We start from the raw sequence: 13471 nt of genomic DNA, 5'->3' as shown, positions 1-13471 counted from the left end.
GATCAGCTCAACACCAGCATCACCAGGCACACCAGCAGCACCAACAACAACACCAACCTTCTCCGCAATCAACTGATGCTGCACAGGACAGAGGGCATCAGCACCTGACCACATTGCTGCCTGGGAGGCCAGGGATGGCCTCACCATGGCTACATTTACTTCACTTGATGCTATATACCCTGGCTGCTGGCTGCCACATGATGTGCCAGTTTGGCACCGCCCAAGACCAACACCATAAAGCATCTCTGCAATGCCCAAGCCATTCCTTTCACACTCATCAGCATTGCAGGGGGGTACCGTCATGTCTCACCATTCACTGCAACTCACTAAGCCACTTCCAAAGGTGCACACAAATCTGTCCAAGAATGCAAATTGTTGCAAATAAAGATTTCAATGTTTGACAGCACATTAACAGAAACTTCACATCAACATTGGCTAAAACACCCAAGTGCCTACCCTTGTGTGTTGTTAGTTGGTATGTTGCCCTAGGATGAGGGTGAGTGTGAGGGGTGGCTAGTGAGATGGGGAAGTGATAATGTAGATAGAGAGGGATGGGTGGAGGTGCAAGGTAAGTTGGTGTGAGTAAGGATGTGCAGGAGTACGGTAGGGAAGGCAGAGTGATGGGGATGTGATGAGTGGCACAACAGGATGAGGTTGAGTGTGGCTTTGCAGTAATGTTTCATGATGTACTGAGATAAGAACATAAGAATTAGAAGCAGGAGTAGGCCATTTGGCCCCTCGAGCCTGCTCCGCCATTCAATAAGATCATGGCTGATCTGGTCTTGGCCTCAACTCCACTTTCCTGCCCGCTCCCCATAACCCTCGACTCCCTTATCGATCATTGAAAGGTTTGTGCCACTGACTGTAAAAGCTTTTATAGATATGTGAAGAGAAAAAGATTGGTGAAGTCAAGCATAGGTCCCTTGCAGTCAGAATCAGGGGAATTTATAATGGGGAACAAAGAAATGGCAGACCAATTAAATACATATTTTGGTTCTGTCTTCACAAAGAAGGACACAAATAACCTCCCAGAGATGTCGGGGAACATAGGGTCTGATGAAGGGGAGGAACTGAAATAAATCAGTATTTGTAGGGAAATGGTGTTAAGGAAATTGATGGGATTGAAGGCTGATAAATCCCCAGGGCCTGATAATCTACATCCTAGGGTACTTAAGGAAGTGGCCCTAGAAATAGCAGATGCATTGCTGATCATCTTCCAACATTCGATGGAATCTGGAACAGTACCCATGGATTGGAGGGTAGCTAATATTACCCCACTATTCAAAAAAGGTGGTAGAGAGAAAACGGGGAATTACAGACCGGTAAGCCTGACATCAGTAGTGGGGAAAATGCGAGAGTCCATTATAAAAGATGTAATAGCAGAGCACTTGGGAAACAGTGACAGGATCGGACAAAGTCAACATGGATTTATAAAGGGTAAATCGTGCTTGACTATGTTATGTATTGTGTGTTCTATTGTGTGTTCTCCTCCCACCTGTGGTGGCGCTGTCACAGGAGATAAATGATTGGGTGTTCTCTGTTAAATTTTAGCTCTCTTTGTTCGGAGCTTTCCAGAACTTCCTTTCCTTCCAATAAAGCACTTCATGTTTGAATCTCTGAGTTCTGAGTCCTAAATTGTGTCTAGGTAGAAAGGTACCGACACAACAAGTGACAACGAGGAGCGGATGAATCTGTGTACGTTACGGGTGCAGTGAGTAAACAGAAAATTTAATTTGAAATGTGAGATGGCTACTATATTAGGAAACATCGGTGATTTTGATGATAATGTGGAGCAATGGAGCGCATATATGGAACGTTTTGACTATTTTGTATTGGCGAATGCGGTGGCAAATGAAAAGGTCGTGCCTACCTTTTTGAGTGTAATCGGGCCGAAGACTTTCAACTTACTTCGCAGCCTCATGCAGCCAGATAAGCCAGGAACTAAAACATATAAGCAACTAGTGAAAATTCTTGGAGCACATTTTTCACCAAAACCTCTGGTTGTTGCTGAGAGATTTAGATTTCACAAACAGAATCAAGAGGAGGGGGAATCAATGGCAATGTTTATTGCTGCTTTAAAAAGGTTGTCGGAACACTGCCAGTTCAAGGAGGTGCTGAATGACACCATTACAGACAAACTTGTGTGTGGTCTGCAAAATGCAGCCACACAGAAGCGCCTTCTTACTGAGGACAACCTTACTCTTGAAAAGGCCATTGAAGTTAGTGTCTCCATGGAGATGGCGGAAAAGGAGGCTCACCAGTTGAGTTCAACAGGGAGAGTTCACAAGGTGTTGTCTGAGCCTAACGGTGCACGGAACGGCTCATGTTACCGTTGTGGGAAAACGGGCCATCACGCTAATGACTGCTGGTGTATGGAGCTGGAATGCCGAAATTGTGGCAAAAAGGGTCACATTGAACGCGCCTGTAGAGGTAAAAAAAGAACAGACAGAGCTGGGAAGCATGGAAGCAAAATGTCTGTATTTGGACAAGAGAGGAAAAAGAGTGTTCATTCAGTGCAGTATGATGGAACAAGCAAAACAGAGGGGAGCGACACCTCTGAGGAGGAAGAGGTGCACATACTGACGGTTGCAGGTGGTTCAAATGGCTACTGGGTGTCACCACTGGTGGAGGGACAATCAGTGCGGATGGAGGTGGACACAGGCGCGGCTGTGTCCCTTGTTTCAGACACTGTCTACAACAAAATGCTAAAGCATCTTACCCTTCAGCCAACAAACATTGTGCTAAAGACGTATACCGGCGAACCTGTGGCCATGAGAGGCGTCATTGAGGTGACAGTTAAATTGAACGGACAGACTGCAAAACTGCCACTATATGTGGTAAAGGGAAATTACCCATTGCTACTGGGACGTGCGTGGCTAGAGAAAATCACGCTGGACTGGCCTACAGTCCGCATGATGTCAAAAGGGGAGTCAGGTCTGACTGCAGTGTTAAACAAACATGCAGAACTCTTCAATGGGGAACTTGGGAGCATGAAAAAGATCAGCGTGAGACTGGACATTAAACCTGACAGCAAGCCAAAGTTTCACAACGCCCGACCTGTACCCTATGCAATTAGGCCAAAAGTTGAGGCTAACTTGGAGGCCTTAGTCGAGAATGGCGTCCTGGAGCCTGTGAGCGTGAGCAAATGGGCCACACCCATTGTTCCTGTCCTGAAAAAGGATGGATCTGTTCGAATCTGCGGGGATTTTAAAGTGACTATTAACCCGGTGCTGTCTGTGGAACAGTACCCTCTTCCCGTCATTGATGATCTTTTTACGGGCCTGGCCGGAGGGCAAAAGTTCAGCAAAATAGACTTATGCCAGGCTTATCTACAAATGCATGTCGATGACAAATCAAAGGAGCTGCTGACAATTGTGACACACAAGGGGCTATACAGGTACTGCCGCCTTCCGTTTGGAATTACGTCGGCCCCTGCTCTATTCCAAAGGGCAATGGATCAGATTTTGAGTGGACTGCCAGGAGTCCAGTGCTACCTGGACGACATCCTTGTCACTGGGACAAATGAGGATGATCATCTTCTGAACTTGGATGCGACACTACAACGACTGAAAGAGTACGGACTCAGAATTCGTAAAGACAAATGTGAATTCTTTCAGTCTTCAGTTGAGTACCTGGGGCATGTGCTTGACGCTACTGGCCTGCATAAGGCGCCGCCAAAGGTCAAGGCGATCGTGGAGGCCCCAGCACCCCAGAATGTGAGCCAGTTACGTTCATTTCTGGGGCTACTTAACTACTATGGGAAGTTTATTCCAGACTTAGCAACATTGCTGAAGCCGTTACATCAGTTGCTATGTCAAGGCAAAACATGGAAATGGACTGAACTGTGCAGCGAAGCTTTCGCCCAAGCAAAGAAAGCATTGCTGAATTCGGAGGTCCTCCTGACACACTTCGACCCAAAGCTACCTGTGCAGCTAGCATGTGATGCATCACCATATGGTGTGGGAGCAGTCATATCCCACATCATGCCTTCGGGTGAAGAGAAACCTATCGCCTTCGCATCACGCACCTTGAACAAGGCCGAGAGTAACTATGCGCAGGTCGAGCGCGAGGCCTTGGGAATCGTTTTTGGAATTCGAAAATTTCATCAGTACCTGTTTGGGAGAAGGTTCACACTCCTGACGGACCACCGTCCATTGACTTCAATCTTCGGGCCCCACACCGGAATTCCGTCTCTCGCTGCAAGCAGGATGCAAAGGTGGGCTTTACTGTTGTCAGGACACACATACAACATCAAATATCGCAAATCAGACTTGCACGGCAATGCAGACGGTCTCTCGAGGCTACCCTTGCCTGTTACTCCCCCAGAGCCTCGTCAGATAGACATCTTTTACTTTAGACAAGTGGAGGGAGCACCTGTCACTGCAGTTCAGCTGCGAAGGTACACCCGCAACGATCCAGTCCTGTCTGAGGTAATGGACGATGTCATTCGAGGGAGAGCGATAGGAGATTCTCCTAGTTTGAAACCTTACATTTCAAAAAGAAATGAGCTCTCCGTCCAGGCAGGTTGTCTTCTTTGGGGACGCCGTGTCATCATTCCGCCACCTCTGAGGGAACCTATACTGCAACAACTTCATACAGGCCACAGTGGGATGGTTCGGATGAAGGAAATGGCAAGAAGCTACTTCTGGTGGCCAGGTCTCGATGGGAATATTGAGGAGAAAGCCAAAACATGTTCCCCATGTCAAAGGGTCCGGAATGTTCTACAGCTGGCAACCCTACACCCCTGGGATTGGCCTGCAGAAGTGTGGCAGCGAGTACATGTGGACTTCGCCGGTCCTTTCGAAGGGAAGATGTTTATTGTGGTTGTGGACGCTCGTAGCAAGTGCGGAGGTCGCTGTGATGAGGTCTACCATGGCAGAGAAAACAATTGAGAAACTTGGTGAGATGTTCAGCCGTTATGGCTCACCAGAACAACTCATAAGTGACAACGGTCCACAATTTGTATCACAGGACTTTGCAACCTTCCTGCATGTGAATGGTGTCCAACACATCAGGTCTGTGCCCTATCATCCCTCTACTAACGGCCAGGCAGAAAGGTTCGTGCAAACTTTGAAGCACGCCTTGAAGGCATCGCAAGGTCAGGGCTCAATCCACCAACGTCTGAACAGCTTCCTGTTGTCCTATAGGAACGAGCCGCATGCCACAACCAAAACTTCCCCCGCTTCGCTCATGATGAAGAGGCAGTTGCGGACAAGTTTTGACTTACTCAAACCTCCAAGGGCAGAACAGGTTGTCCATTGTCAACAACAAGCTCAAGTTGAAAAGAGAGAGAAAAGAGCCAAGGAGAGACGGTTTCATCCGGGAGAGCACGTCCTAGCTCGAAACTACAACACTGGACCGAAATGGGTTCCTGCTACGGTGATCGCGCAGACGGGCCCTGTGTCTTACACGGTTGAGACTGCTGAGGACGTCGTCTGGAAAAGACACACAGATCAACTGTTGCTAGGAGCAGAGACAGCCACAGAGGCTCCAATGGCTGGTTGGCCTGAACTGTTTCCGGATGATACCGCAAACCAGCATCCTTTGCCACAGTGCTCTTCTCCAACACAGGAAGTCAAAGAGACTGTTCCACCTGTGCAAACTCCTGACTTTCAACTGACACAGGCACCTTCTCCATCCAGGCCTGTGTCAATGCCTACTGCTGTGGAAGCCAGCGATAACCGCCGGTATCCTGTCAGAGAACGGCGGCCTCCAAGACGCTTGGATCTGTAGGCTTAATGACTTACCCACAAGACTGGGGCAGAATAAACCCCAGGTAAAGTCAGGGTTTGAGGCAGTCTACTTCTACCCTAGGTTCGTTGAGTGCAATGAAAGTAACTTACCTGTTGAGGAATAATGTGCACCTTCCATTTAAGAAGGGAGGAAATGTTATGTATTGTGTGTTCTATTGTGTGTTCTCCTCCCACCTGTGGTGGCGCTGTCACAGGAGATAAATGGTTGGGTGTTCTCTGTTAAGTTTTAGCTCTCTTTGTTCGGAACTTTCCAGAACTTCCTTTCCTTCCAATAAAGCACTTCATGTTTGAACCTCTGAGTTCTGAGTCCTAAATTGTGTCTAGGTAGAAAGTTACCGACACAACAGACTAATCTACTGGAATTTTTTGAGGATGTAACTGGTAAAATAGATAAGGGAGAACCAGTGGCTGTGGTGTATTTGGACTTTCAGCAGGCTTTCGATAAGGTCCCGCATAAGAGATTAGCATGTAAAGTTAAGGCACATGGGATTAGGGGCAAGGTACTGACTTGGATAGAGAACTGGTTGGCAGACAGAAAGCAAAGAGTTGGAATAAACGGGTCTTTTTCTGAGTGGCAGGCAGTGACTAGTGGGGTACCGCAGGGATCAGTCCTTGGACCCCAGCTATTCACAATATATATTAATGATCTAGACAAGGGAACTAGATGTAATATCTCCAAATTTGCAGACGACACAAAGCTGGGTGGGCGTTTGTGCTGTGAGGAGGATGCCGAGAAACTCCAGGATGATTTGGACAGGTTGGCTGATTGGGCAGAAGCATGGCAGATGCAATATAACATGGATAAATGTGAGGTTATCCACTTTGGTTGCAAAAACAGGAAGGCAGATTATTATCTGAATGGCAATAGATTGGGAGAAGGGGAAGTGCAACGAGACCTGGGTGTCCTTGTGCACCAGTCTCTGAAGGTAAGCATGCAGGTGCAGCAGGCGGTTAAGAAGGCAAATGGTATGTTGGCCTTCGTAGCGAGAGGGTTTGAGTACAGCAACAAGGATGTCTTGCTGCAGTTGTACAGGGCCTTGGTGGGGCCACATCTTGAGTATTGTGTGCAGTTTTGGTCACCTTATCTGAGGAAGGATGTTCTTGCCATGGAAGGAGTTCAGCGAAGATTCACCAGGCTGATACCTGGGATGGCAGGAATGATGTATGAGGAGTGATTGGATCGATTGGGCTTGTACTCGCTGGAGTTTAGAAGAATGAGAGGGGATCTCATCGAAACTTATAAAATTCTAACAGGACTAGACAGACTAAATGCTGGAAGGATGTTCCCGATGGTCAGGGAGTCCAGAACCAGGGGTCAGAGTCTAAGGATAAGGGGTAAGCCATTTAGGACAGAAATGAGGAGGAATTTCTTCACCCAGAGAGTGGTGAACCTGTGGAATTCTCTACCACAGAAGGCAGTAGAGGCCAATTCATTAAATATATTCAAGCAGGAGTTGGATATATTTCTCAAGGCTAAAGGGATCAAGGGGTATGGGGAGAAAGCAGGGACCGGGTACTGAATTTGGATGATCAGCCATGATCGCATTGAATAGCAGAGCAGGCTCGAGGGGCAGAATGGCCTACTCCTGCTCCTATCTTCTATGTTTCTATGTTTCTATACCTGGGAAGTACTAAACCTAACCCATTTTACCAATTTATTTTGAACGATTTACCCTTTTAGAATTTTGATCTCTTCCATTATATCACCCCCTTAATCTCTTCTGCTCCAGTGAATACTGGCCTAGATTTTCAGTTCTTTCTTCATATCTACATCCTCTCATCCCTAGTATTATCCCAGTGAATCTACCTTGCTCTTTTTCTCTGCCGCCATGTCCTTTCTAAAATGGGATATTCAAAATTGCACACAATACTCCCAATGTGGCCAAACCAATGCTATGTACAAGGTCAAACATCTTTATTTGAAAGGCTTATTTCATATGTCTGTAGAGCAGTGTTACGCACTAATTTTATGTTGTGTACCACAAACCCATACAATGGGCCAGTAATTCCGTTCCCAATGCCACTCACGCGTGTGGCCGGGGGAGTTGCCGGATTCCAGCATGCACAGCGCATGCGCGGGAAACCGGAATTTCCTCTCCATCGAACTAAGGGGCTAAGAGGTCCAACGCGTGTGCGCAGGACTCTGCGCGCATGCGTTGAACTTCCTTCGTTTTGACAGGTCTGCGTGTGTGCAAGGGCCTGGACTTTTTGGAAATGAAAAAAGGAGGTGTAAGTAGTGGATTCTAGAAGGTAAGTGGTCTATTATTTAAAATTATTAAATTTTTTCCACAGCTTCATTGTTTTTAAGGACTGTACAGTAAGGTAAGTTTATTTTTAGACCCGAATTTGTAAAAAAAAAAAAATTTCAAAAATTTTATTAATTGTTTTAAATAGTTTTTTAAAGTTATTTATAGTTTATTTAATTATTGGGATGTTTTTTAAAATTTTAATTGAAGTTAAACTAGTCTTTTGGGTGCCCGTACTTTTCATGAGTTTGACAGTCTTTACTATCAAACTCATGAATGAGTTTCCCCTCCCCTGATTGGCTGCAGAGTGCTCACCTGATCCCAGCCGGCACATCGCACTAACTACGCCGCTGGATCAAGCAAGCACATCGCGCCAACATCTGAACCAGGCCAGTGACAGGAAATGCAAGCAGGCCCGGGCTTCAGATGTCAGCGCGCAGGGTGAGTGCAGATCGGGGGCTTGCACGCGCGGCAAGCTCCCGATCCGAATTTCAGGGCCATTGTCTTGATATTGTATCTCAGGAAAAGTGCACCATGGCACCTGCCCACAAGAAGAGTAGAGGAAGAAACTATAGGACCAATAGTTCCACTATATAGTTCTATTTTGACAGGGCTTTTTTTGCTTGATGGAAGCTGAGATTAGTCTGCCTCCTAACAACAGTCCCTTGTTTATTTTTGCTGGTGATCAAAAAAAAGAGGGAAGAGCCCTGAATCCCAGCTCAGTCAACATCTTACAGCTAAGCAGACTATGAATACAGGCAACATAGAGCAACAAAGCTACAAAGGGGCTACAGGTAAACGAGACGGGTAAAAGAGGTACGCAATAAAAATTGCAAACGCTGGAAATACTCAGCAGGTCAGGCAGCATCTGTGGAGAGAGAAACAGAGTTCATGTCTCAGTTCGAGATGCTGCCTGACCTGCCGAGTATTTCCAAAATTTTATGCTTTTATTTCAAATTTACAGCATCCACTGGCAGAGGGAGGAGGAAGCAGAAGAGGAGGAAGCAGAAGGAAGGATGCAACCCAGACAGCCCCTTTCTGGCTGGGATATCTGGGATGGAATCATCCGCCCGCGGTATCAGTGACCACTGGAAAATGTTAGAGATGTTTTAAACAAGTACAGAGGCAGGGAAAGCGGGGAGGGGAGGAAAGAACAAAAGGGAAGCTCTGTGATAAGATGGAAAGCAGGAGCGATTAAATGACAAAAAGGATGATGGTGCAAGGCAAAAGGGGATGGTAATGGGACAAGTAAAGAAACAACAGATGGGTCTAGACGAGCTGTAAATGGGAATATCAGAATCATCACCAGCAGCTGCTGTCCGAAGAAATGGGGGCAGAGATTATGATCTGAAATTATTGAACTAAATGTTGAGTTCGGAAGGCTGTGAAGTGCCTAATCGAAAGATCAGGTGCTGTTCCTCGAGCTTATGTTGAGCTTCATTGGAACAGTATAGGAGGCCAAGGACAGAGAGATCAGAGTGAGAGTGGAGCGGAGAATTAAAGTGACAGGCGACCGGAAGCTCGGGGTCAGGCTTGCGGACTGAGTGGAGGTGTTCCGCAAAGCGGTCACCCAATCTGCATTTGGTCTCCCCAATGTAGAGGAGACCGCATTGTGAGCAGCGAATACAGCATACTAAATTGAAAGATGTAAAGTCCGCGCCTTAATAATACACGGACTGCGGGAGAAGAATTAAACAGGTATTTTACTGAACAGAGGGTACTCTTTTGTTTGGACCCAAAAAAACCCCAAAACAAATTGGACTGTAAATTAACAAAAGTTCAACTAAAACTTAACAAATCAAATTAAAATTTGGTTTTCCGGGTTGATGATGCACTCCAGTCCCCGCGGCGCCCACCAGTCGCGGAAATACTCAAGCGTGCCGGTGGACACCGCGTGCTCCATCTCCAGGGCCACCCGGGCGCGAACATGGCCGCGGAAGAGAGGCAGGCAATCCGGCCGGACGACCCCCTCGACCGCCCGCTGCCTGGACCAATTGATGGCTCTTTTAGCCAGGCCCAGGAGCAGGCCTACAAGGAGGTCCTCCAACCTGCCCGCTCCCCTCCGCACCGGGTGACCGTAGATCAAGAGCGTGGGACTGAAGTGCAACCAAAAATCGAGGAGCAGCCCCTTCAAGTAGTGAAAGAGGGGCTGCAACCTCTCACACTCCATATAAACGTGAAACACGGACTCCTCCAGGCCGCAAAAAATGCAGGCGGCCTGGGAGTCCGTGAACCTACTTAAAACCTTATTGCACGGGACCGCTCTGTGCAACACGCTCCAGGCCAAGTCCCCGATGGAACAAGGGAGGACTCCCACGTAGAGAGCCCTCCATTGGGGACCTCCGCCTCCGCCGGTTGGCAAGACGCCACGCCAAGGCGTGTCCGGACGGCAGACGAAGATGGCAAAGTGGAGAGTGTGCAGGAGCAGCCCGTACAGGAAACGCCTCCACGCGGAATGAATAAGGCACGGAGGGTGTTTCCTCGAGATGGCTCAAGTTGTGAGGCGCCGGTTCCCGAGGGGAGTTTCGGGGCCGGGCACCGATGAGGAATTCCGTCCGAACGGGGGTAAGCTCGGACGGGATCGCCCCACGTGCTTGAGCCGCCTCGATACACCTAGTGGAGTCGGGGCACAGTGTCACTTTCACCGGCTCGATGGCTTCGACCGCGAGCCGGACGTTAGCCCAGGACAGGCACCGCGCCAGCTCCTCCGGCGCCATCCAGCCCGCTCCTCCGCCATTGAGCAGGTCCCCGACTCTGGTCACCTTGCCAGGCACAGCCCTGCCCTCCGCCAGCCGCCCGAACCCGCGGTCGTGGAGGTGCGGATTCCTGAGCCGCCGCACCTGACGGGGGAGAGTTCCGCCTGGAAGCGACGTAGTTCCAAACCCATAGCAGTTCCTGGTAGAAGACAGGCAGCTCCCGCAGGCCGGCACGCCTGCAGCCCACTTTCACAAACAGGAGCTGCATGTCGTAATTGAGGCCGTGCAGCTGGCGGAAGAAATACGTCGCCAGCGTGCACCATCTCGGAGGATTCTCAACGTACAGGTATCTCTGCAGTGTCTGAAGACGGAAAGTCGCAGCCTGGGTGCGAAGGCACACCAGCGCCTGACCGCCCTCCCTGAGCGGGAGACTCAGAACCGCGGCAGAGACCCAGTGCTTCCTTTTGTCCCAGAAGAAGTCGATGAGCTTCTTCTGCATCTTGGCGACAAATGCAGGGGGAGGGATCAAAGTGACCAACCGGTACCACAACATGGCGGCCACCAGCTGGTTTATGACCAGCGCTCGACCCCTGTAGGACAACACTCGGGGCAGTCCTGTCCAGCGTCCTAGGCGAGCGGTGACTTTGGCCTCCAGCTCTTGCCAGTTCGCCGGCCAGGCGTCCTCGGCAGGGCTAAGGTAGACTCCCAAATAGAGGAGGTGCATGGTGCTCCAGGCGAAAGGCCTGAACTCCTCCGGCAGGGAGTCCACCTGCCACTGACCCACCAGGAGTCCGGATCATTTCTCCCAGTTGATCTTGGCGGAGGATGCGTCCAAGTAAATCTGCTGGCATTCCCGCATCCTCCGCAAGTCAGCGGGATCCGTGACTGTGAGGAGCACGTCATCGGCGTAAGCCAAGAGGACCACCTCCACGCCCGGCCCTTGCAGAGCCAGTCCCGTCAACCTCTTCCGCAAGAGGCGCAGGAAAGGCTCCATGCAAATGGCGTATAACTGACCGGACATGGGGCATCCCTGACGCACCCCCCTCCCGAAGCGAAGGGGCGCCGTCAAGGACCCGTTAACTTTAATCAGACACTCCGTGGCGGCGTACAGAAGTCGGACCTGGGCGACGAAATGCGTCCCAAACCCGAATGCGCGCAGAGTCCCGAAGAGATACTCGTGATCCACCCTGTCGAACGCCTTCTCCTGATCCAGGGAAAGGAAGGCGACCGACAGACCAGCCCTCTGGGAGTGGTGGACCAGGTCCCGGACCAGATGGATGTTATCATGGATGGTCCGGCCCGGGACCGTGTAGGACTGGTCGGGGTGGATCATGTGGGCCAGCACGGTGCCAAGGCGAGCAGACATGGCCCTGGCAAAGATTTTATAGTCCGTGCTGAGGAGGGAGACCGGGCGCCAGTTCTTAAGGAGGCGGAGGTCGCCCTTCTTAGGCAGCAGGACAATGACCGCCCTGCGCCAAGAGAGGGGCAACTCCCCGGTCGCCAAACTTTCCCCCAGGACCCGCGCGTAGTCGCCCCCCAAGACGTCCCAGAATGCCCTGTGGAACTCCACGGTCAGCCCGTCCAGCCCCGGGGACTTTCTCCCGGAGAGCTGGCGGAGGGCGCTGGTCAGCTCCGCCAGGCTTAGCGGAGCGTCCAATTTTTCAGCGTCCTCCGGGCTGACCTTCGGCAGGTCACACACACAGAATCACAGAATCCTCACAGTGCAGATAGAGGCCATTTCGGCCCATCGAGCCTGCACCGACACATATCCCACCCTATCCCCGTAACCCCACGTATTTAATCCCCTAACACTAAGGGTCAATTTATCATCGCCAAATCAATCTAACCCGCACATCTTTGGACTATGGGAGGAAACTGGAGCACCCGGAGGAAACCCACGCAGACACAGGGAGAATGTGCAAACTCCACACAGACAGTCGCCCGAGGCCAGATTTGAACCCGGGTCCCTGGTGCTGTGAGGCAACAGTGCTAACCACTATGCCACCGTGCTCCCACAAAACTCTGCATGCATCCTCGCTGGACGGATCCGGAGAGAACAGAGCCCCGTAATAGGCGTGGGTCTCCGCGCTGATTCCCTCCAGACCCGAGACCAGAGATCCGTCATCGGCCAGCAGCCCCAAGAGCTGCTTACGGACCCCCCCGTCTTTTTTCCAGCGAGTAGAAGAAGGGGGAGCCGCGGTCCAGGTCCCACAGGAGCTGGATCCGCGACCTCACGTATGCGCCTCGGGACCCGACGAGCTGCAGGTCCTTCAGCGCACCCTTCTTCTCTTCATACACCTTCCGCAGGGCCAGGTCCTCGACGACCTGACCGAGGCGGGACTCCAGGTCGAGCACCTCCTTCTCCAACCGCCCGACCCGGGCCTCCCGCCTCTTGGTCGACCCCTTCACGTACTCCTGACAGAAGAGATGGATGTGAGCCTTGCCCACGCCCCACCATAGCCTCAAGGAGGGGAAGCCCCCCTGCTTCCTTCTCCAGTCGGCCCAGAACCGACGAAACGAATCCCGGAACAGGTTGTCCTCCAGCAGCAGGTTGTTAAATTGCCAGTACGCGGACTCCCCCCGAGCGCGCAGCGGAGCGAGCTCCGCCCACACCAGGTGGTGGTCCGTGCATGGCACCGGCCGCATGGAAGCCGCTGGAATGCAGGAGACGTACGCCCGGGAAATGTAGAGGCGGTCGATTCTGGACCTTTCTCCCCCAGACCTCACACTAGTGAAGGCGCTGGAGTCGTGGTGGAGATTTCGCCAGACGTCCACC

The sequence above is a fragment of the Somniosus microcephalus genome, chromosome 1 (assembly GCF_052327205.1).
Source record: "Somniosus microcephalus isolate GS21.2 chromosome 1, FLI_Smic_1.0, whole genome shotgun sequence".
Classification (NCBI taxonomy): Eukaryota; Metazoa; Chordata; class Chondrichthyes; order Squaliformes; family Somniosidae; genus Somniosus; species Somniosus microcephalus.
This window is presented reverse-complemented; position numbering follows the sequence as displayed.